General features: G+C 42.7%; 1 long non-coding RNA gene across 8 annotated transcripts in view; it reads right to left on the bottom strand.

Moving 5' to 3' along the window:
* Positions 1 to 2,448: 2,448 nt before the first annotated feature.
* The window catches only part of LOC122681937, a 33,927-nt gene continuing 14,727 nt past the window's right edge, over positions 2,449 to 21,648 (bottom strand). For 2 of the 8 annotated variants that reach the window (XR_006337151.1, XR_006337154.1), the window contains exons 2-4: positions 20,118 to 20,216; positions 17,525 to 17,728; positions 2,449 to 5,653 (exon numbers count right to left, since the gene is read on the bottom strand). This is a non-coding gene — a long non-coding RNA (uncharacterized LOC122681937). Of the gene's footprint in view, positions 5,654 to 13,178; positions 13,250 to 17,524; positions 17,729 to 20,117; positions 20,217 to 21,648 lie in introns of those variants that run through there. The other 6 variants (XR_006337153.1, XR_006337155.1, XR_006337152.1 and 3 more) reach the window with 6 other exon arrangements.

Here is a 21,648-nt window from a genome sequence, read left to right as displayed (position 1 = left end):
GAGTTAGCCTCCTGGGGACTCAAGTCTCAACACTGATACTTGCTTCACTGTCCAGAAAACAACAGCCCACACGTTCAGAATTTTAAACAAAATTGTGTCTTAGTGTGGTACAAACTTCTTGAGGGACTTTGGATTATTGACGGTTAAAATATTGAGCTAATGTCAGAGGATAAATGATTAAACTGGTAATTATTGTTTAGTTTTGTTTTGAAAATGACAACCTTTAAGAACTGAAGGCTTTGCAACTCAGGGACATGAACTTGAAGTCTGAGGGGTTCAATTGACTGATACGATGTCAGGGAGTCAAATGAGCCCGGGTCAAACGAGCTCCAGTTCACAGCCAGCAATTTTTAGTTATTACTCAGTTGAACTCCTGTCTCCACCTCCACTAGCAGGGGAGTGGGAAAATATACATTAGCAAATCTCCCCAAATGAAACACCCTCAGCTGTCTCCATTCCCCCAACAAAGACAAAAGGAAAAGGCCTCTGAACCCAAGGCACCTGTGCTTGTATAGAAATTGGGTAATTACTGAACAATGGGGTAACTCTAGGGGCAGGACTGTCAGGGAGTGCCAGAAATAGCAAGATCAACTGCTTTACCCCCAGGAGAGAAAGAAAGAGAGGGGAAGAAACGGGGAAAAAAGGAGGTGAGATATTTGGGGGGATGAAAAAAAGATCTGGGGAAAGGCAATAACAGGAAGTCCCTAGTACATCAAAATCCCAGGTTGTGTTAAAAATTGCCGTAATGTAAGTTAACTCTTCTGATAAAGATCTGTTGTCTCCTGAAAGAGATGAAACCACAGGCAAGTCAAATGACAAATTAAAAAGATAAAAAGCGACAGAGAGGTGCTGATTTTTTAAAGTTTATTCTGTTCTTGATTTTTTTTTTTTGCCCCAGAAAGCAACTGTTTAAAATTAAGAAATAGCTGCAACCCTTCTGTAATATGCTCTGGGGAAGGAAAAAAGAAGAGGAAGGAGAGCAGCTACAAGATTACCAAAAGCCTCGAGGTGCTGGCTTAAATTGGAAATAGTTTGGCCTTTCATCAGAAAGGAAAAAGCAATGCAGAAAGAAATAGATGAACAAATCAGAGAGAAAAACAATAAAATCCTCATTATACAGAGGAAAAATTAAACTACTTGAGAGAACTTATTTAAAACATGTTTGTTAGTATATTCTTTGGGAAAGAAGTGGCAATGCCGCCCTGAGAGCGATCTCCGTCTGATGTTTCCCCTGCACAGGACTTTAAAGACGTTAGAAAGGAATTACAGATGCAGGGGTTTCTCTCCAGCCACGCTCTCTCCTATGACCACCCCCAGCCTATGATCACCCCTACTCCTTTCTGTGACTGAGAGGCCCACGGTGATCACAGGGGAATATATCAAGAAGCCTCTAGAATATGGTTTTATATACTTACCCTAACAATTCAACAAAATCACAGATTGCAAATTTTGAATGTTGTCCTTGCAAATACTGTGCCACTTCAAATGCAGTCCTTCAGGTAATTACATTTGATTTGAAATCATAAAAGGTAGAATTTTCTTTCTACTTTTTTATTTTTAAAGTTTTTTTTAAAATAAAATGTATTAAAATGTTGTTGATTTACAATGTTGTGTTAATTTCAGGTGTAAAGCAAAGTGATTCATAAATATATATGTTTCATTATAGATTCCTACAAGATATTGAGCACACTTCCCTGTTGTTTCTCTTCTTGGGCTTCCCTGGTGGCTCAGATGATAAAGAATCTGCCAGGAATGCAGGAAACCCAGGTTCATTCCCTGGGTCAGGAACATCCTCCAGAGAAGGGAATGGCAAACCACTCCAGTAGTCTAGTCTGGAGAACCCCATGAACAGAGGAACCTGTGGGCTACAGTCCAGGGGGCGCAAAGAGTCAGTTCATGACTGAACACTTCTTGGTTATTTCAGCTAGAGTACGCCTTTAGCCTGATTGCCTGATAGTCTTGGGAGGTACGAGTGGCGTGTAGATAGAGGTGAAAATGATTTATAGAATTTTCTTTCTTAAAGAATAATTCACTGAGTTTGGATAATCTATTTTATACATAGGCGAATCTCCTTATCAGTATTTTACTCTCTGAGGTGAACCAATTTAGGTGTCAGGGCCCACAGGTATAAGGAGATAAATCGAAGTACAACCTGAGGAGGAACACTTATCCTTGCCTTTTGGATCATCCTTTGCATGAAGTCCACCCCGAAGTAGTTTGTGATTCATCCTTAAGTAGCTGGTATATTTTTCTACTTTTCTACAAGTTGTGTCTGTTTTGGAAGGGAAGCCTTGAACAGGTGTGGAGGTGGACAAACACACCCCACACATCCTGTGTCTCTCCTACCCTCAGTGGGTGGAGCTGAGTTCCCTCTCCTTGAGTGTCAGCAGGATCGAGTCATACACTTCCAGCCAAGGGAATTTGGTAGAAATGATGAGCTGTCACTTCTATCTTATTTTTAATTTATTCTTTAAAATTGTAGTAAAATGTATATAATATCGATCCTTTTAACCATTTTCAGTACAACAGTTCAGTGTATAGTTATCCTGTGAGAGGCCCCAACCAAGAATCACAGCAGAGCTGTTCCCAGAATCCTGACCCACAGGAGCTGTGAGTGGGCATCTTCAGGGCAAGGTTCAGTCCAGTGACATTCACATTGTTGGGCAGCCATCACCACCATTTACCTCCAGAACATTTTCTTCATCCCAGACTGACACACGGCACCCACTAAACAGCTCCCCCCACCCTCCGGCAGCCATCATTCTTCTTTCTCTGTGAGTTTCGTTATCCTAGGTACTTCCTACAAGAGGAATCATATTTGTCCTCTCATGATTAGCTAACTTCATTTAGCATAATACCCTCAAGGTTCATCCATGTTGTGGCATGTTTTGGAATTTCCTTTTTAAAGGTTGAATAATATTCCATTGTGTGTATATTCCATATCTTATTTATCAAGGAACACTTGGGCGGCTTCCCCCTTTGGCTATTGTGAATAACACAGCTGTGAACACGGATGTACAAGTCCCTGCTTTCAATTCTTCTGGGTATATACTTGTGAGTGGAATTGCTCGATCATATGACAATTCAAGGCTTAACTTTCTGGATGAACTGTCAAATGGACTTACATGGCAGTGGCGCCATTTGACATTTCCACCAGCAGGACACAAGGGTTCCGATTTCTCTACATCTTCACCAACACTTGTTCTTGTTTTTTGGTAATAGCCACCTTAATAGGTATGAGATGAGATGTCGTCTCTAAGACGCAGATTATTCAGAGCTTGGAGCTTGGCTCTCAGATGTGTGTGGGTCTCTGTCTGCTTTACCCTTGAATCACTCACACGGGAAAGTCACCTGCTCTTTGGTAGGGACAATGTGGGGACAGAATCACTGCAGGGTTGTGAGTCTGCTCCGGCAGCTGGAAGTGGTCCACATGGTGAAGAACGGGGACTCCTGCCAACAGCCTGGGGTGAGGGTCGGGGGCTTGGCAAGGGAGCCTCCTTCAGGTTGCTTTGTGATGACCACAGCCTAGAATGATCCAGCCACACCAATTCCAGAGTCCTGAACCATAGAAACTGCAACATAACGGATGTGTATTGTTTTAAGCCATTAAATGTGAGGTAATTAGTTAGGCAGTGGCAGATAACTAATAAGGGATCAATAACTAATGAAGGGGCAATGTTGGGTCAACAGTTTCACAACTGTCTACTGGGCAGTTCTGGGCACTGGGGTGACCACAGCAAGCACCAGGAAACTTCAGGGTGTGAGTTCCATGGACCTATAGCCTCAGGTACTGTGTATCTCTGACCTCTGCACACTTGTCTGAGACAGTGTCTGCTTTAGGTGGTGATGACTCCAGGACATTTGAGCACAAAGAGACTCTACAGGGGATTGGGTCGGCAAAATCATCGCAAAGTCTGGAAAGGAAGACTCTGGTGGAACTTTCAGAGCTAACTTCAAGACCGACATTGCAGAACTGGCCCTGTGAGTGAACTGCCTCCTTGGTCACCATGTGAATCCAAAAGCCAGCGACCTGCTGCCCCACGTGGGTCCTGAGAGTTCAGGGCTTTCACTGTCGCAGGGGATCACTTTTGCTGATCCCCACCTCGGAGCGGGGGCCTTCAGGCCACGTCTCAGGCCCTGCCATTTCAGAAAAATCAAATCCTTCCAGAAGCAGCAGAAGTGCAGCCTCTGTCTCCCCCCACTTTCTACAAGTGGCATGGGTGTGGCTGTTGGGTAGAAGCTGGGTGTGTACACGGGGGACCCCAGCCGTACACAGAGAGGGGTATACGGTCTCCACCTGGCATGTCTGCGGAGTAGAGCTCGCTCAGAGAGGCAGAGTGAGCCAGGCTAGGATCTGCCCTCTAACACGATCTGTGGGTGGACAGATGTCCACGGATGCTGCTGAATAAGTAGGACTAGGGTGGACGTGCTGTGCTGATGAGCATCATCTGAAGAGAACTGAAAACAGGGAGCACAGGTATATGGAGTAGATGCTATATGGCTGGGACTAGATTATGAAATTTGTGTTGTTGTTTTATTTAATACTCACAACCCACTTTCAGGTGGAGAAAGCAAAGCTCAGCAAGACTGAATAACTCGGGCACAGTCCCATGATAGAGGGAGGTTAAAAAAAAAAAAAAATGAATCAGGCATTTCCTTTGGAGCCCAGGGAACAGGATGCTGCATTCTCAGGGCCACAAGACATAATGATGTAGGGATGGGAGAAGTTTTTACCTATTGAGATGTGGGGAAGTCATTTTGGCTTATACATGATTGAACCTAAACTTTATGTAACTAAAACAGCCTGTTTTATGGCCCATTAAACATGCACTATACATCTGCTTTAACCTTTAAAGGAAAGAATGCATTTGAAAATCAGAATGGAGTCACTGTGGTTCAGGCACCCAGCTGGAGCCGGTGACCATTATGGATGTGATTTCCTGCATCCGTGGGAAGTTGAATTTTCGAACTATATCAGACTCAGGACGTCACCAGCTGTTCTCATAACAGTGTCTGCTGGCACATGCCAGCTGCAACCTTAGGTCTCAGGGTCTCCTCTTGTAACTACACAACCATTTCAGATCATAACCAATCCTTGCTTAGCAAGCTTCCTTACTTCTTGCAGCTCCAATCTTAATTCTTGATGAACAGCTGCTGTGATTTTGTAGTTTTTTCCTTTAGAACCTCCTCTATTTTGTAGCCCAGGGGAACACAATTCGAGGCTTTTTGAATCTATATCTCTCTGGCTGTAGTCTTCAGTTTGGCACGAATAAGACTCCTTTTCACTTCTGTTATTGACCCTTTACTGATGATTTCCGTCAATAGTGTGCAAGGCTGTTTGTTGCTGTTATTTTGGTCTCTGTTTGAATCCCTCAAAATTCACATGTTGAGGCCCTAACTTCAATGTGACTCTATTTGGAGGTAGGGCCTTTATGGGAACAATTAAGATTAAATAAGGTTGTAAGGTTGGGACTCTAATCTGATAGGGGTATTTCTTATAAGAAGAGACACCATAACTCTCTCTCTCTCACCCCCACCCCAGGAAAGGGCCCCGTGAGGACATGGTGAGAAGGCAGTCCTCTATAAGTCAACAAGAGAGCTCTCACTGCAAACCAACTGCCAGACCTTGATCTTGAACTTCCAGCCTCCAGACCTGTGAGAAAATGAACATCTGTTGTTTAAACTGTCCAGTTGATGGTATTATAACATCTCAAGCAGACAAATAGTCTCATAGGTATTATTTGCAAAGGTTATAAGAATAAAAGCATGAACTCCAGAGCCTAACATTTTGGGTTTGAGCCCCAGCTCTGCTGCTTCCTGGCTTTGTGACCTTAGGCAAGTTACCTCTGTGCCTATCAATAACATTTTACCTACTTTGTAGGGTTATTAAGAGGATGAAATGAGTGAATATTTGTAAAACCTAGCTCATGGTAAATGCTATATAAGTATGTGACAAATTAATAAGAAATTGGACTTCCCTGATGGTCCAGTGGTTAAGAATCCACTTGCCAATGCAGCCAACACAGGTTTGATCCCTGGTCCAGGAAGATCCCATATGCCAACGAGCAACTAAACCTGTGTACCGCAACTACGGAGCCTGCATGCTTACAGCCTGTGCTCCACTACAAGAGATGCCACCGCAATGAGAAGTCCATGCACCGCAACTAGAGAGTAGCCCCCACCACCCGAAATGAGAGAAAGCCCGTGCACAGCAATGAAGATCCAACGCAGCCAAAATAAATAATAATAAATAAAAGTTTAAAAAATTAATAAGAAACTAAGTCACATGATATTAGTCAGGAAAACGGTAGCCACCTAAGTAGTTTTAGTGAGATTACTGGGAATCAGGAATTTAGCCTCTGAAGATAAGGAAGATGGGAATGACAAGAGACAGGGATCAGAGAAAAGTTCCCACCAATCCTTCCTCCCTGAAGTGGGGGGTGCTCAGTGCACAGCTGATAGCCACAGGCAACACCCACAGCCGTCTGTGTCTGCAGGTGCGCACCAGCTTCTTGGAATAGACATGTGCTTACCTTCCACCCACTAGCATCTCTCGATGCTTCTGTCTGCAGGGGAACGTGGAGGGTGTGGGTTTCAGACTGTCCACGGCCCCTGGGAGAGCTCAGGATGGCAGGACTGGCACGAAGGTCATACTGATTGGGTTTCAAACTGACTGAAGATTAGAAGCTGGAGGTTTTACTTAATGTCTGATGATTATTATGTATGCTTTGCCTACATTTCTTTTTTTTTTTTTGGGGGCGCCCGCCGCCGCCGCCATGCTGCCCGGCCAGCGCGCGCACAGCAGGCGGGGGCAGGGCCCTGCCTACATTTCTTATTCAAATATTAAAGGAGCCCTGAGAGACCTTCTGTTTATAGCTATTATCAATTCTTTAATATAAGACCATAGATTACACTTCTTTTATCTGCCCTTTGTGCCTCGATAGATTATTGCAAACATAATGTATTAGTACTATGAATACTCAAGAAATGTTTAATTTATTGAAAAAAAAACTTTAAAACAAAAAAGACTATAAGCAATACAACTCAAGGCACAACAGAGCAGCCTGAAATTCTTATAGGGGAGATTTGCATTTTTTTCAATTGACTTTTATTTTTAAATTTTTTTCAGCAATCGTAGAATTTATTATTACAATGCAGGTTTAAAGAAAAAGCACCTGTGGCCCATCACAAAGACTCAGGAGCCAACTTGATGGGGCTTCCACAGGCCAGGTCCAGGACAATGTGAGCATCCCAATAATTGTGTTAATACATTGTAAGCCATTGGGAAAGTAGTAATCCACGAGTCCATATTAATAGGTAATGACCACGAATAAGTGATAAATAATTGGGGGCTCACTGATCAAAGTGAAGGGTGTGCTGGAGCTGAAAGTTCACAGTAAAGCCTGGATCAGAGAAGAATCATCGAGATGCTCAATACAGGCAATTTGGTGAAATGCTGGTGTCTCCCCCTGCCAGACTACTTGTTGGTTGAAAGGGAAAAGAAAACAGCAAACTACATGCTCTAGATCGACATCACCAGTGGAGAACAGAGAACTACCACGTGCCTCCAGGAGTGATCCCGAGAAGGGTGTATTACCTGTGTAGTGTTTCGGTCAAGAAGGTAGACCTGCACCTCATCATAAGGAAACTAGGCAAATGCAGAGCGAGGAATGTTCTATTTTAAAAAGGGGTGAAGAGCTGCATTCTTCAAACACTTAAAGAAAAGCTACTGAAACGTTCTAGATTAAAAGGTGACTGAACGAGACATGACAGTTAGATGCAACAACAGACTCCAGATTCAGCTGTGTGCCGGAGGAAATAAATTTTCTATAAAGGACATTATTAACTTAAGAAGACAAGACTGGAACACTGATACCAATGATAGAATGGCATGCATGCTCAGTTGCTAAGTCTTGCCCAACTTTTTTCAAACCCATGGACTGTAGCTTGCCAGGCTCCTCTGTCCATGGGCTTTCCCAGGCAAGAATACTGGAGAGGGTTGCCATTTCCTTTTCCAGGGGATCTTACTGACCCAGGGATCAAACCTACGTCTCTTACGTCTCCTGCACTGGCAGGCAGGTTCTTTACCACTGAGCCACCAGGTAAGCCCAATGATAGATTAAATTAGATAAAAGCATATGTGCGTGCTAGGTCTCTTCAGTTGTGTCAGACTCTTTGTGACCCTAGGGACTGCAGTCCGTCAGGCTTCTCTATCCATGGGATTCTCCAAGGCAAGAATACTGGAGTGGGTTACCATGCCCTCCTCCAGGGGATCTTCCCAACTCAGGGATTGAACCCACATCTTTTATGTCTCCTTCATTGGCAGGAGAGTTCTTTACCACTAGTTCCATCTGGAAGCTCAGATAAAAGCATAGCATGGTGTTAAATTTACTGACGTTAATAACTGTGCAACTGTTAGGAAACAGTGATGTATATGGAGATAAAGAGCTTTAGTGTATGTAACTTACCCCAAACAAGTCAGGGAAAAAAATATTAGAGCAAATGATAAACTGAAGGGGGAAAATACTAATAATGGGGGAACAATGTGGATGTTCTTAGTACTATTGTTATTTTTTCAACTTTTCCATAAACATGGAACTTCTGTGGTGGTCCAGTGGTTAAGAATCTGCCTGCTGATGCAGAGGACCTGGGTTTGATCTCTGATCCAGGAAGATTCCACATGCCTCAGCAACTAAGCGCAAACTGTGCAACAAGAGAAGCCATTGCAATGAAGAGTAGCCCCTACTTGATGGAACTAGAGAAATCCCACACACAGCAACGAAGACCCAGTGCAGACAAAAATAAATAAATAAAAATTTAAAAAGATAAAGTAATTAAGACACAGCATAAACACATCAATGAAACAAAATGTAGGGTCTAGATTCATAAGCGTACAGTCAGGTGACCTTCAATAAAAATTTCAAGACAACTCACTAAGGAAAGTCTTTCAAAACAAAACTTTTCTGTATGGGTGAAATTATTACCACATTAAAAAAAAAAAAAAAAAGGAAGACTTTTAGTCTATGAAATCATCTTTCACTTTTACCTATTTTAATATTACAGATTTCAAATACATAGAAAAACATAAAGGAAACTCTAACCAAATCCTGTGTATGTACTTTTTACAAAGAAAATTTAACAACAGATAAAGGTCAAGCTGATTCTTGGATACGGTCTGAAAATTTAGTAACTGGGAAGGTAGAAACATCGATGGGTGCCTGTGTTCCTAATATTGACCAGAAACAGATAGCCAAATATTTCTCCTGCAAAGAGTACTTTATTTGAGATCAGCAGAGAATTGTAATTTGAGGTATGCAACCATGGGGGACTACATGCAAATCCCTGCACAAAAGGGGAGGAGCCCGATTTTATAGAGGGGACGGGAAGTCGGGAGGGTGGGCCAAAGTGAACAAGGAGTTCAGGGCTTGTCATTGGCTGAGTCCCCAGGAGGAAACAGAGGGAGTCTGTCTTCTTCCTGTGGGGTTCTACTGTCATCACAGGCAGTGAGAGCGCCCCCTGCTGGTCTCAATTCTATTTAATTGGGGTTTCTGATTGATTTTTTAAATTTCATTAAACTTTATGTTTTTAAAAAAATGTTTTAATCGAACGATAATTGCTTTACAGGATTTTGCGGTTTTCTGTCATAAGGAGGCCACCTCCAATAATCTGATTATTGATTTTTTTTTTTTTTACATCAACAAAAGGGAGCTTGCAAAGTGATGACTTGGAAAGGAGTGTCTCTGTCATCCTTGTGGGCGAGCTCGCTGTGGAGCAGGTGCTCTGTGGACTTTGTCGTGCGGATGAGTGACCGGGTAATGAGAGCACAGCTTGCCCCTCAGAGCCCTGTCCACCCCCAGGCAAGCTTCGAGGCGGTGCTATAGTTCCTCCATTGTGACATCACCTCGTCTCCCAAGTTCATCCACTGCACGTAGGAGGAGGAGACCTTCTGGCCTCACCTCTTTCCTTGTAGCTCCTCCAATAACTCTTCCAATCTACAAGGCCTTGCTCTAGAGATTTTAAGTTAGAACTGAAATGCTTTCCTGCATATTTAGGTCAACAGAGTTCATTAGTCAATACAGGCAGTTCACATGCATATTCTTTCGTGACTAAGTCTTCCTTCTTCTAATGAATGACATTTGGACCTGAATTCAGGAAATACATTTGGTCCTAAATTGCACATGCAAAAGAGAATAGTTAAAGAGTAATTTCGTGCAGGTCCCCTGAGAAGCAGATGACAAGCAGGGATGAGATGGATAAGAGATGTAGTGGGGAAACACTGGTGAGGGACGATGGGGAAGGAGTAGAAGGAGGCAGGAGAGCCAGCAGACCCTGAGGCAGGTCTGGCACCCATGAAGGAGAGAAGGAAGGGAGATGGAGTGGGAGGAGGAATAAAAGTGCTGAGGAACGCCATGGACTGCTTTGTGGTTCTAAGAAAATTTCAGTCAGTCTGGAAGGGTCTTTTGAGCCAAAGTCATCCATCAGAGGAGCCCCTGCCTCCCAGGAGTAATATCCCTAACGTGCCTGGTCACTGGCCAGTGCAGCCTGTAGGAAGATTAACCTGGCTGCCAGCATGTCAGCAGCCACGACCAGAAGCCAATTATACCTCCTGCCCTAGAAAATCTGAGGGGCACATTCTTCTGGCCACGACAGACAGTAATTTGCATGACTTAAAAAAATTTTATTTTTAAAATTGTTATTTATTTGCTTATTGGCTGCACTGGGTCTTTGTTGCCGCACACGGGCTTTCTCTAGTTGCGGCGAGTGCAGGCTGCTCTTCCTTGTGGTGCACGGGCTTCTCATTGCAGTGGCTTATCTCGTGGTGCACGCAGGCATGCGGGCTTCAGGAGTTGCGAAGGCAGGGGCTTCAGTAGATGTGGTGTACCGGCTTAGCTGCTCTGCAGCATGTAAGATCTTCCCAGACCAGGGATGAAACCACTGTCCCCTCTGCACTGCAAGGCAGATTCTTAGCCACTGAACCACCAGGGAAGCCCCAGTAATTTGCATTATTCAGACTTCGAAACCCTCAGATTTCACCTGAAATGGTGGTTTGATCCAAGGCAAGTTTGGGACTTAGGCCTTAATCTTCCTGGACCCTGGTCTCAGTCCCACTTGACTGTGAACAAAGACTTGCAGTTAGAGCATTGTAAGTGGAAAGCGAATAAAGGATCCACGTCTTGCTGAAAATGTTAAGCTATAGCCCTGCTGCAGAGTGACTTCTGCTTTCATTTCAAAATGTGGTAGGTTCATCACTTCCCTCCAGTCTCAGAAAGATAGCAATTCAGGATGTTGGGTGTTGGATGCCTGTTTGACTCTCCAAAACTAGTGGCTGTCACGTTGAAGGTTTACTTAATTATTTTTATAGACTGATGTATAGACCAAGAGAGATTCAAATTCGCCTTTGCTGCCACATGAGACGGGGTTTCCCCTGTGGCTCAGCGGTAAAGAATCCACCTGCAATGTAGGAGAGGCCAGTTTGATCCCTGGGTCGGGAAGAACCCCTGGAGGAGGCAATGGCAACCCACTCCAGTATTCTTGCCTGGAGAGACCCATGGACAGAGGAGCCTGGCAGGCTACAGTCCATGGGGTCCCAAAGACTTGGACATGGCTGAAGCGACTTGCTGCTGCTAAGCCACTTCAGTCGTGTCCGACTCTGTGTGATCCCATAGACGGCAGCCCACCAGGCTCCCCCATCCCTGGGATTCTCCAGGCAAGAACACTGGAGTGGGTTGCCATTTCCTTCTCCAATGTGTGAAAGTGAAAAGTGAAAGTGAAGTCGCTCAGTCGTGTCCGACTCTTAGTGACCCCATGGACCTCAGCCTACCAGGCTCCTCCATCCATGGGATTTTCCAGGCAAGAGTACTGGAGTGGGGTGCCATTGCCTTCTCCGACTTAGCACACATGATATATGAGAATGTCACCTTCTGAAGGGCCACCTTTGCCTCCATGATCCACGATTCTCAGGATCTCTGCCACCAGTTGGACAAGTAGAGCTGACTTTTGCCCATAAGGTGATGGTTTAGGAAGCCAGTATTATCAGGAGGGCTTAGGAGTAGGTACTGGATACATGGTCACTAATCAGTGATATTCAAAGGCACAAGCCATGTACTCTCCTGGATGGGCTGGGGAGGGAGAAATGCCCAGTTTGTGGGGGCTGGGGGTAGAGAACCACAGGGAGAAAAGCAGCAACAAGTTCCCCACTTTCTTAAGGAAAACGTGAGCACTCAGGTGCAGACTGTAAATGGGGAGCCAATCTCCCAGAAATACTGGGGTAAAGAGTCAGAGACTACAGTAGTTAAGAGTCTGATTTAATGTTGGACTGGTGGTCTGTGGACTTAGGGCTCTTTGTCTAATTTACAGAGCATCTGACTTATTCCAGAGTCTGGAACTTTCCTGCTTTGCAGACAGGGTTGCTAAGCAGGCCTGGAAGCAAACTCCTAGGGTTTAGAACATCATAACCTCAAGAAGCTAGAAGTATAATTTCATAGACTCACATTTCAGATGAAAATTTCCCTAATAACACTACATGATAGAAACAGACATTTCACACACTGAATATCAACTTACTGAAAAGTAAGAGATTAAAAAAATAAAACACACAGTAGGGACTCCATTATCAACAGGAGACTAAAATAGGATCATAGAATAACTGTAAATTGGCCTATACTCATGTGTCATCAAAACCACTGAGAAATTCTCAAGTTTTCATCACCTTTTGATAATGTGAGGCGAGTAAACAGTCCTTTCATATCATTGATGTGTTGGCTGCCATCTCCAGGCACAGTACAAGCGCTAAGTCAATGCTTCATCAAGGCTGAGTGTAGGTTTCTGTGACATTCAGAAGACAGTAGGCTTCTGCTATATTCCTGTGCCTTTATAGGAACTTTAACCTCTATCTGATAAATTTCACAGTAGAGGCACTTCTTTGAAGATTATTTCTTTAAAGGTACTTAATCCTCTAATTTGGGAAGGCAATGGCACCCCACTCCAGTACTCTTTTGCCTGGAAAATCCCATGGATGGAGCAACCTGGTAGGCTGCAGTTTGTGGGGTCGCTAACAGTCGGACACGACTGAGCGACTTCACTTTCACTTTTCACTTTCATGCATTGGAGAAGGAAATGGCAACTCACTCCAGTGTTCTTGCCTGGAGAATCCCAGGGACGGGGGAGCCTGGTGGGCTGCCATCTATGGGGTTGCACACAGTTGAATGAAGTGGCTTAGCAGCAGCAGCAGCAGCAGCAGCAGAATCCTCTAATTAGCAAGATTAACAGAGATACTTTCAGTCTTGGGAATGCTTGGTAAGTTTAACAATCTTTATTTTTCTCTACGCTTTCTTCCCACCCCCCCCCACCCCCCGCCAAATACGGATCATGAAGTGCATAATGCAGCAACCTTATAGGGTTTTTAAAGGGAAAAAATAAAGATTTATATTTAACTTACTCTTAAATACACAGGGAAAATTACTAAATCACATAGCTAAGATCAAGTTTAAGGAATTTGGGACTTAGGGGAAATTACACTGTGCTTTGTACTTTTTGCCTTCTTCCCTGCCTGTAAAAAAATACTAATGTGATATAATGTAGTTAAAATTAGATTTTGAGGGGAATAGAGGTGGGGAAAAGAAACAGAGAAAAGCAGAGGCTTTGAGAGAGAAACAAATAAGAGAAAAGTAGGTGTGGGTTTGGCCCAGAGACTGGGAGAACACTGTATAGACTAATTTCATGCATGTGTGTCTGATAGTATCCAGGGTCCTTATTTAGCAGGGTCCTTGTTTTAGCTCACTATGAAAGTGAATGTGGCTCAGTTGTGTCCGACTCTGTGACTCCATGGACTATGGAATTCTCCAGACCAGAATACTGGAGTGGGTAGCCTATCCCTTCTCCAGGGGATCTTCCCGACCCAGGAATTGAGCCGGGGTCTCCTGCATCGCAGGCGGATTCTTTACGAACTGAGCTATGAGGGAAGCCCATCAGCTTACTATGATACATCCCTTTCTCTAATTCACTGCCTTCTTGAGTTTGGTGCCTGGCGTCTCTAATGCCTGGGCTCTCTGATGACCGTTTCGGTGTGTTTTACCCAGAAGTGGCTCTGTGCACAGCAAGTTCTCTAATAAGTCTGACTTGTTCCCAAGGCACATCTCTCTGTCACGCTGATTGTTAAGACAATGGGTTGTTTATTAACGAGGTAGGAATCAAGAAACTGTGTTTCTAGCTGTGTTATCTTAGACAAACCATTTAATCCTTTTATTCTGATTCCTTGTTGTTGAAATGAAGAGGTTGGACTAGGCATCTTTCAGCTTTAAGTGTCTGTCTATATCTTTAACCCTGGAGAAGGGAATGGCAATCCACTTCAGTATTCTTACTTGGAGAATCCCTATGGACAGAGGAGCCTGGCCAGCTACAGTTCATAGGGTCGCACAGGTCGGACCTGACTGAAGCGACTTAGCATGGCACTATATATTTAACCGTTACCCTTAACCAATCAGTCTGGAATTCCTTGGTCAGCGCCAGTGAGATAATTCACCTGATGGACTCTTTTGTCCCCCAAAAGTAGGCGACCTAGCCTGAAATAATTCATTTTTTTTCATTTATGACTTCCTGTCCCTCCCTTCCTGTGCCTCTAAGAACCTTTGCTTTTCTGCAGCTTTTTGAGACTCCTTTCTTTTTGTGAGATGGTATGCTGCCCAGTTCATGAATCGTTTAATAAAGCCAATTATTTCTTAAAAAAAAAAAAACAGTTACCCTTTACAGGTATTTGTTCAAGGTTGATATTTCCACTGGGAGCTGAGCTGATGAGAATAATGTGTAAGTGTAATTAAAAGATTCATTAATTGCCACTACTGTAAGGAGAAGTAAAACATATTTGTTAGAAGTGGATATTTTCATTTTGGAGTAGGCTGATAAGAGTACTTACCCATTGTGGATTCATTCAGACTCAATTCAGAATCCATATATTTTACTCCTACGCTGCCACTAGTTACTTTTGCTATTTATGAGTCATTTATGAAATGAATATTCATTATTAGCCAACCTCTTTAGATCATTGGGTATGTTTCTGATAAGAAAACTTTTATAAAATCTAGGAAAATTATTAAGCATTTATTAATGTTTAAGGCTCTATTTCACTAATATATCTTAACTGTGACAAGAGAAATATAACATATTGAGAATTTAGATATATCTGAAGCTGACTTCTTTTTATTTAGATCACATTCATGAATTAAGAAGCTAAGTCAACATAAATTTTCAGACAGATAAAAAAAGAAATGAAAGAAATTTGACAGACAGATTGAGAGAGATGTAGGATCTATCAAGGAGGACACACACAATTTCAGAAAGAGAATATAGGTAGTAACCAAAGCAACAACAGAGAAAAATATAAGTTTGATGCAGCCATCATATGCCAAGCAGATTACATTTTAAGAGACTGATATTTAGCCACATCCTCCTAAAATTTTACAAGAATGACAAAAAACTCTTAGAAGCTTTATGACGTAAAGAAAACAAAATAAACAATGAGTTCTAAGGCCAAGGACCCAGGGATTTCCCTTGTTGTCCAGTGGTTAAGTATCTACCTTCTAACGCAGGAGATGCAGGTTCAACCCTGGTTGCGGAACTAAGATCCCACACGCTGCAACCACTGAGCCTGCATGCCACAACTAAGACACGGCCAAATAAATACATAAATGTTTCTAAAAGTTAAATAATAAGGCACAGGACCCATGCTTCCAAATTTTAAATTTTTTTCCAATTCTTATTGTATTTATTGTCATATACATTTTAGTTCTTGGGTCTATCTTCTCAAATCTTGTCACTCATCAAACTCCTGTGTTTTCTCATACGTATTGTATATTGTCTCAACTGGAAAACTGGAAATGACTTTAAACTTATTAACTTTCTGGTCAAGAACATTCTTTAAACATAGACTACTGTACTCTTCTGTAGAAATACAGATTTAAGATTTTTAGTAACAGCTCATATGGTCCCTAAACACCACTAATAACTAGTTTCACATAATAAAGTGAATCTAATTTTTGCTTTTTGTCCGTATTATATTTTAAACCAATTTTGGTTAATGGTTATTTATAGAGATTTTTAAATGTATAGTATCTTTGAAATTAAGTAAAAATTATATGTGTAGACTTAGATGGCAAATAAATACATTCTAATAGAAGGCAAGTTTCTCTATTAGTACTTTCTCAAATAAGGAGAAGGGTATGTGTTTCCCTTCATTGCTGACTACAGTGTTCATGTAAAGATTAGGAATACTAATTTTGTAGGATTAGGTGGCTGCTCTTTGATCAAGGGAAGATTATTTTCCACATGCATCCCATCGGCTACAGTAATAGGGATGATGACAATGTATGATAATGATGATGACAATAGTTAACATTTATTGAAATATAATCACTAAAACAGGAGTCAGCAAATTTTTCTGTAAAGGGGCAGATAGGAAATAATTTAGACTTTGCAAGCCACAGTCTTAGTCTCAATTATTCAGCTCTGGTATCATAGTATTAAAGAAGCTATTGTTCAGTCACTAAGTTGTATCCAACTCTTTTCAACCCCATAGACTGCAGCGCTCCAGACTTCCCTGTCCTTCACTATCTCCTGGGGTTTGTTCAAATTCATGTCCAATGAGTTGGTGATACCATCCAACCATCTCATTCTCTGCTGCCCCATTCTCTTCCTGCCCTCAATCTTTCCCGGCATCAGAAATCTTTCCCCACCATCCCATTTCACTGGGTCAGCTCTTCACATCAGGTGGCCAAAGTACTGGAGTTCAACTTCAGCATCAGTCCTTCCAATGAATATTCAGGACTGATTTCCTTTAGGATGGACTGGCTGGATCTCCTTGCTGTCCAAGGGACTCTCAAGAGTCTTCTCCAGCACCACAGTTTGAAAGCACTTTGGACAATATATAATTAAATGAGCATAGCTGTGTTCCAATAAAACTTTATTTACTTTATAGGTCAGTCAAAACTTTATAGGTCAGGGTTCAGATTTGGCCTGAGGGCTGGCCCCTGGATTAAATAATTGAGGATATTTGAATTCCAGTGAATTACTTTATTGTAGTTAAGTGTTGTATTTCTTTAACTCCTGCTTTAAATTCCATTATTCTTTAAAATATATGCTGGTTCAGACAGTGAAGAATCCTCCTGCAATGCAGGAGACCTGGGTTTGATCCCTGGGCTGGGAAGATCCCCTGGAGAAGGGAATAGCAATTCACTCCAGTATTCTTGCCTAGAGAATTCCATGGACAGAGGAGTCTGGTGGGCTACAATCCAGGGGGTTGCAAAGAGTCGGACATGACTGAGCAACGAATACTTTCAGTATATAAATAAAGGTATATTAGATTTATTTTAGTCTTAAAAAATTATCCCCATATCATGCATGTTTGCTAAAGATTCAAAGCAACATTTTCTGTTTGAACAATAATAATTAGCATCTACTTTTTAGTAACAGTGTTAATTTTTACTGTATAACCAATCATCCCCCAAATGTAATGACTTAAAAAGCAGAGTACCAGTACTTGCTCACAGTTCTGTAGGTCAGTCCTTTGGGTCTGTCTTTGCTCCATGGAGGGTCAGCAGCTCTCAGTTCCCTGCCAGTGTGTAGCTCTCACCTGCAGAAGCTGGATTGGCTGGCACGGCCTGGTCCTCTTTCCATGTACTCTGGGTCCTCTCTCCATGTACTCTTTCATCCTTTACAAGACTAGCCTGAGCTTTTTCTGAAAAGTGGGTATGTGATAGGGAAGAACAAATGTGAATTCATATTGGATCTGTTTCTTTTCCATTAACCTTTGTACTCTATGCTTTTGTTACAAGTTCATCACTAAAGGGATGTTGTCTATAGCTTAAAATGTACATAATGGTCTATCTCTGGGAATCCTGCCTCCCATGCCTGAGAGTTAAGGTTGAAAATACCTTTGTTTAGCTTATGGGAAACATCCAGATGAAGCCCATCTGTGAATGGATGTAGGAAAGAAGAAATTAACACACCCCCCCTGGGGTCTGGCTGGAACCAGGAAATAATTTGCTACAACTTATCACTGATGCTGAAGCTGAAACTCCAATACTTTGGCCACCTCATGTGAAGAGTTGACTCACTGGAAAAGACCCTGATGCTGGGAGGGATTGGGGGCAGGACGAGAAAGGGACAACAGAGGATGAGATGGTTGGATGGCATCACCGACTCGATGGACATGAGTTTGGGTAAACTCCGGGAATTGGTGACGGACAGGGAGGCCTGGCGTGCTGCGATTCATTGGGTTGCAAAGAGTCGGACACGACTGAGCGACTGAACTGAACTGAACTGATCACCTTTTTCACTTTACTTCCTCACCTTCCCCTCTTTGTTCTATAAAAGAAACTAGCATTCAAATCCCAGCAAAATGGATCTTTGGGACAGTAGTCCACCATCTTCTCTGCCTGCTGACTTTCTGAATAAAATCACTATTCCTAGCCCCAGCAGCTTATTTCTCAATTGATTGGCTTGTCACGCATTGAGCAGTATGAGCTTAGGCTTGGTAACAGGCAGAGTCTTCAACAGCAGGAGAGGGAGGGGCTGTGTGCACAGGTGCTGGTCAAGCCTCCACTTGCACTACATTTGCAGGGCAAGTCCCATGGTCAAGTCCAGATTTAAGGACTGGAAACAGACGGTCTCCTGAGGAAGGCACTGCAAAGGCACGTTGCAAAGAGACACACAGGTGCACCAGAGAGAACTGAGAGGCTGCAGGACGGACTGGGGTCCTAGGAGTTGTGTCACATGTGCTCGCTTACTCCAGATCTGCTTTGCTGTCAGCCATGTAGGGTGTGTAAACCAGTTGACTCCAGAACTGGCTCATCATTAGGCATGGATTTTGTACAACAGGGGCAAATAAGCATATGTGTTGCTTAAAGCCATTTAAGTGATGTCCCTGCACAGAGTTGTCATTTAGACTGTTTTCAGTTTTCATTCTTGCCCACGTCTTTCCACGACCAGGCCAAGACCACAGCCATATAGTTAGTTAGTTTAGATACATACAGGGTCTGTATGTATCTAAGAGGATTTAAAGCAGCTACTCAATTTCTTGTTCTCAGTTCTCTTGTGTATTAGAGAAACACATTCCTCTCCATCTGAGCCCAAAGCCTGGCCTCCAGTCTAAGTAAAAGATGCACTCTTGATGGCCAAATATACCCCTACCCAGTTTAACACTAAAATGTTCTTAACTCCAGTTCCATTTTTCTGAGAATTCAGTGTCAGGCTTCTCTCTCTTAAATGGTAGCTCTCAGGCTCTTACATCCTTGCAGAAAGCATGGTTGCTCTAAAAACTTGAAAGTATTTTGACTTTTCTCAGTGTTTACCAGCCCATCTCAGTGACACAAGGCTCGTACTCTGATTTTCTTTGAAACCATTGTCTTCTGCATTAAATATTGTCATATGCCTATCACCCCATCACCAGGATAGACTGCCAAATCTGTATTTATTTTCTAATAGAAGTTGGGAAGTCTATAACTCTCCTTTTTAAGGTTTTGACTTTTCCTAATAAGTGCCAGCATGTTTATTAAACAAGTCTCCAAATAAAAAATCTCTTCTACATGTTTGCTGCTCTGTAACAAAAATATATGCTAAATTTAAGAAAAATACATGTTATAAAAAGCGTATACTATAAAATGAAGCCTAAATTGACCTACTTTTTAATTCTTCCTCAAGTCTAAGTCTTGATACAGTCATTCCTCTTTAAAAAAAGTTTCTGTGCTTGCTATCGCTGATAGAAAAACAAGGTTGATTTACAAAATATACCAGAACTTGGCCAAAGTTGAGACACACTGTTAATGGAAAGGGAGTGAACAGGGTAACTCCCAAAGAAGGGGACAAGAAAATGCTCTTTTGAGAAAACAGAGTAGATTTTATCACAATCTATTTTTTTCTATCTCTTCCTACTTTGGACTTTAATCACAGTCTTAGAGTTGCAGACAAACATCTAGGAGTATCCCTCTCTCAAGACTTTTCGTATTTGTCTAATACAGTATTCATTTTCAAAGTAGACTATAATTTGGGGGCTGTTTGGACTTTCCAGGATTTCCGTAACCAGTGATCATGCTGCTGGAAGTTTTTGGTTAAGAGCAGTCCAGTACCTGAGCAGGATCCTATGGGGGCATTCCAGGGACAGATCCCCCGCTGTGTCCTCTGTCTGCCTCTTGTTTATGGAAAAAACTTAAGTCTCCGAGGCCTTCCTGAGTTCCAAAGAACACATTTAATCAGAGAAGTAAGAGAATGCAGAAACAAAGGAAAACAGTCCAGCAAGACATGATAATGATAGTTTAGCCATTAAAGTCAAAGACATTCAGCTCCTCTTCAAGGGCTACAAATAATATTCTGAGCCATATCCTTGAGCTATTTTGCAGGTACTGAAACCCTCACCAGGTAGAAGTTAAATGCATACTGATCACCAGCTTGTGATCAGACCAGCTGGAATTGGAAGGTTTCTGATTTTCATTCCTGATTACCTCATCACCAACCAATCAGAAGAATGTTCATGAGCTGATCACACACCCTGAAGCCCTCTTCTTCACTCAGTCCTGAAAAACCTTTCCCTGAAAGCCTTTGGGGAATTTGGGCCTTTTGAGAATTAACTGCCCATATTCCTTGGCCCCACATTGGGGCCAAACTGAAACAGGACGCTGGGAATTTAGGGAACAATCTTGAAAGGAATGACATAGCCTGAGGACATAACATAGACTGATTAGCATCAAACAGATATAAGATGGCAGACAAATCGACTTTCACTAGACCTTGAGTCTAGTGTGAATCTCAGTGTGCACTCACTGTAACGTATCAGCAAGCTAAGTGATAACCCTACAGACATCATGATAGTTGCAAGTCCATAAAGGTCATAAAGGTGGGTGGTGGCCCAATTTCTGAAAACACCCACCCTTTCCCCAGGTGGTGCTAGTGGTAAAGAATCCACTTGCCAATGCAGGAGACCTAAGAGATGGGGGTTCGATCCCTGGGTTGGGAAGGTCCCTTGAAGAAGGACATGGCAACTCACTCCAGAATTCTTGCCTGGAGAATCCGAGGGACAGAGGAGCCTGGCGGGCTACAGTCCATTGGGTCGCAGAGTTGGACATGACTGAAGTGACCAAGCACATAGCCTTCCCCAAGATAGCTGGAATATCCCTCCCACTCACCAGCCTAAGAAATGACCCACCCCTATAAAAACTGACACCCTCTTACCCGGCTGCAGCTCTCGCCTTCTGAGGTGTCCCATACTTTGTGGAATGTGTTTCTCTCTAAATGAATCCACCTCTTACTTATCATTTTGTCTCACACTGAACTCTTTTTGCAATGAAGTATCAAGAACCTGAACTCCATTAAGTCCTGAGAGCAGGTGTGTGATCTCAGTTAAAAGACTTGGTTCAAGTCCCAGCCTGGGTTTTGCCTGGGTTCAAGTCCCAGTCACTTGGGTTCAGGTTTCAATCTGAGTTGCAGTTTCAAAATGTTGCACTTTCCTTCACCAGAACCTGGGGTCACTAGATTGTTTTTATGGCCTGTAGGTGAAGTGGACCCAAATTTGGTTCTGTAACAGTCCCTTTTACTTAAGCTCAACAAAGAAAAATGTGAAAACCAAAGAGGTAAACCTAAGATTTTGTTTTAGCTGATTTGAGG

Source organism: Cervus elaphus, chromosome 23, assembly GCF_910594005.1.
Source record: "Cervus elaphus chromosome 23, mCerEla1.1, whole genome shotgun sequence".
Classification (NCBI taxonomy): domain Eukaryota; kingdom Metazoa; phylum Chordata; class Mammalia; order Artiodactyla; family Cervidae; genus Cervus; species Cervus elaphus.
This window is presented reverse-complemented; position numbering and strand designations above follow the sequence as displayed.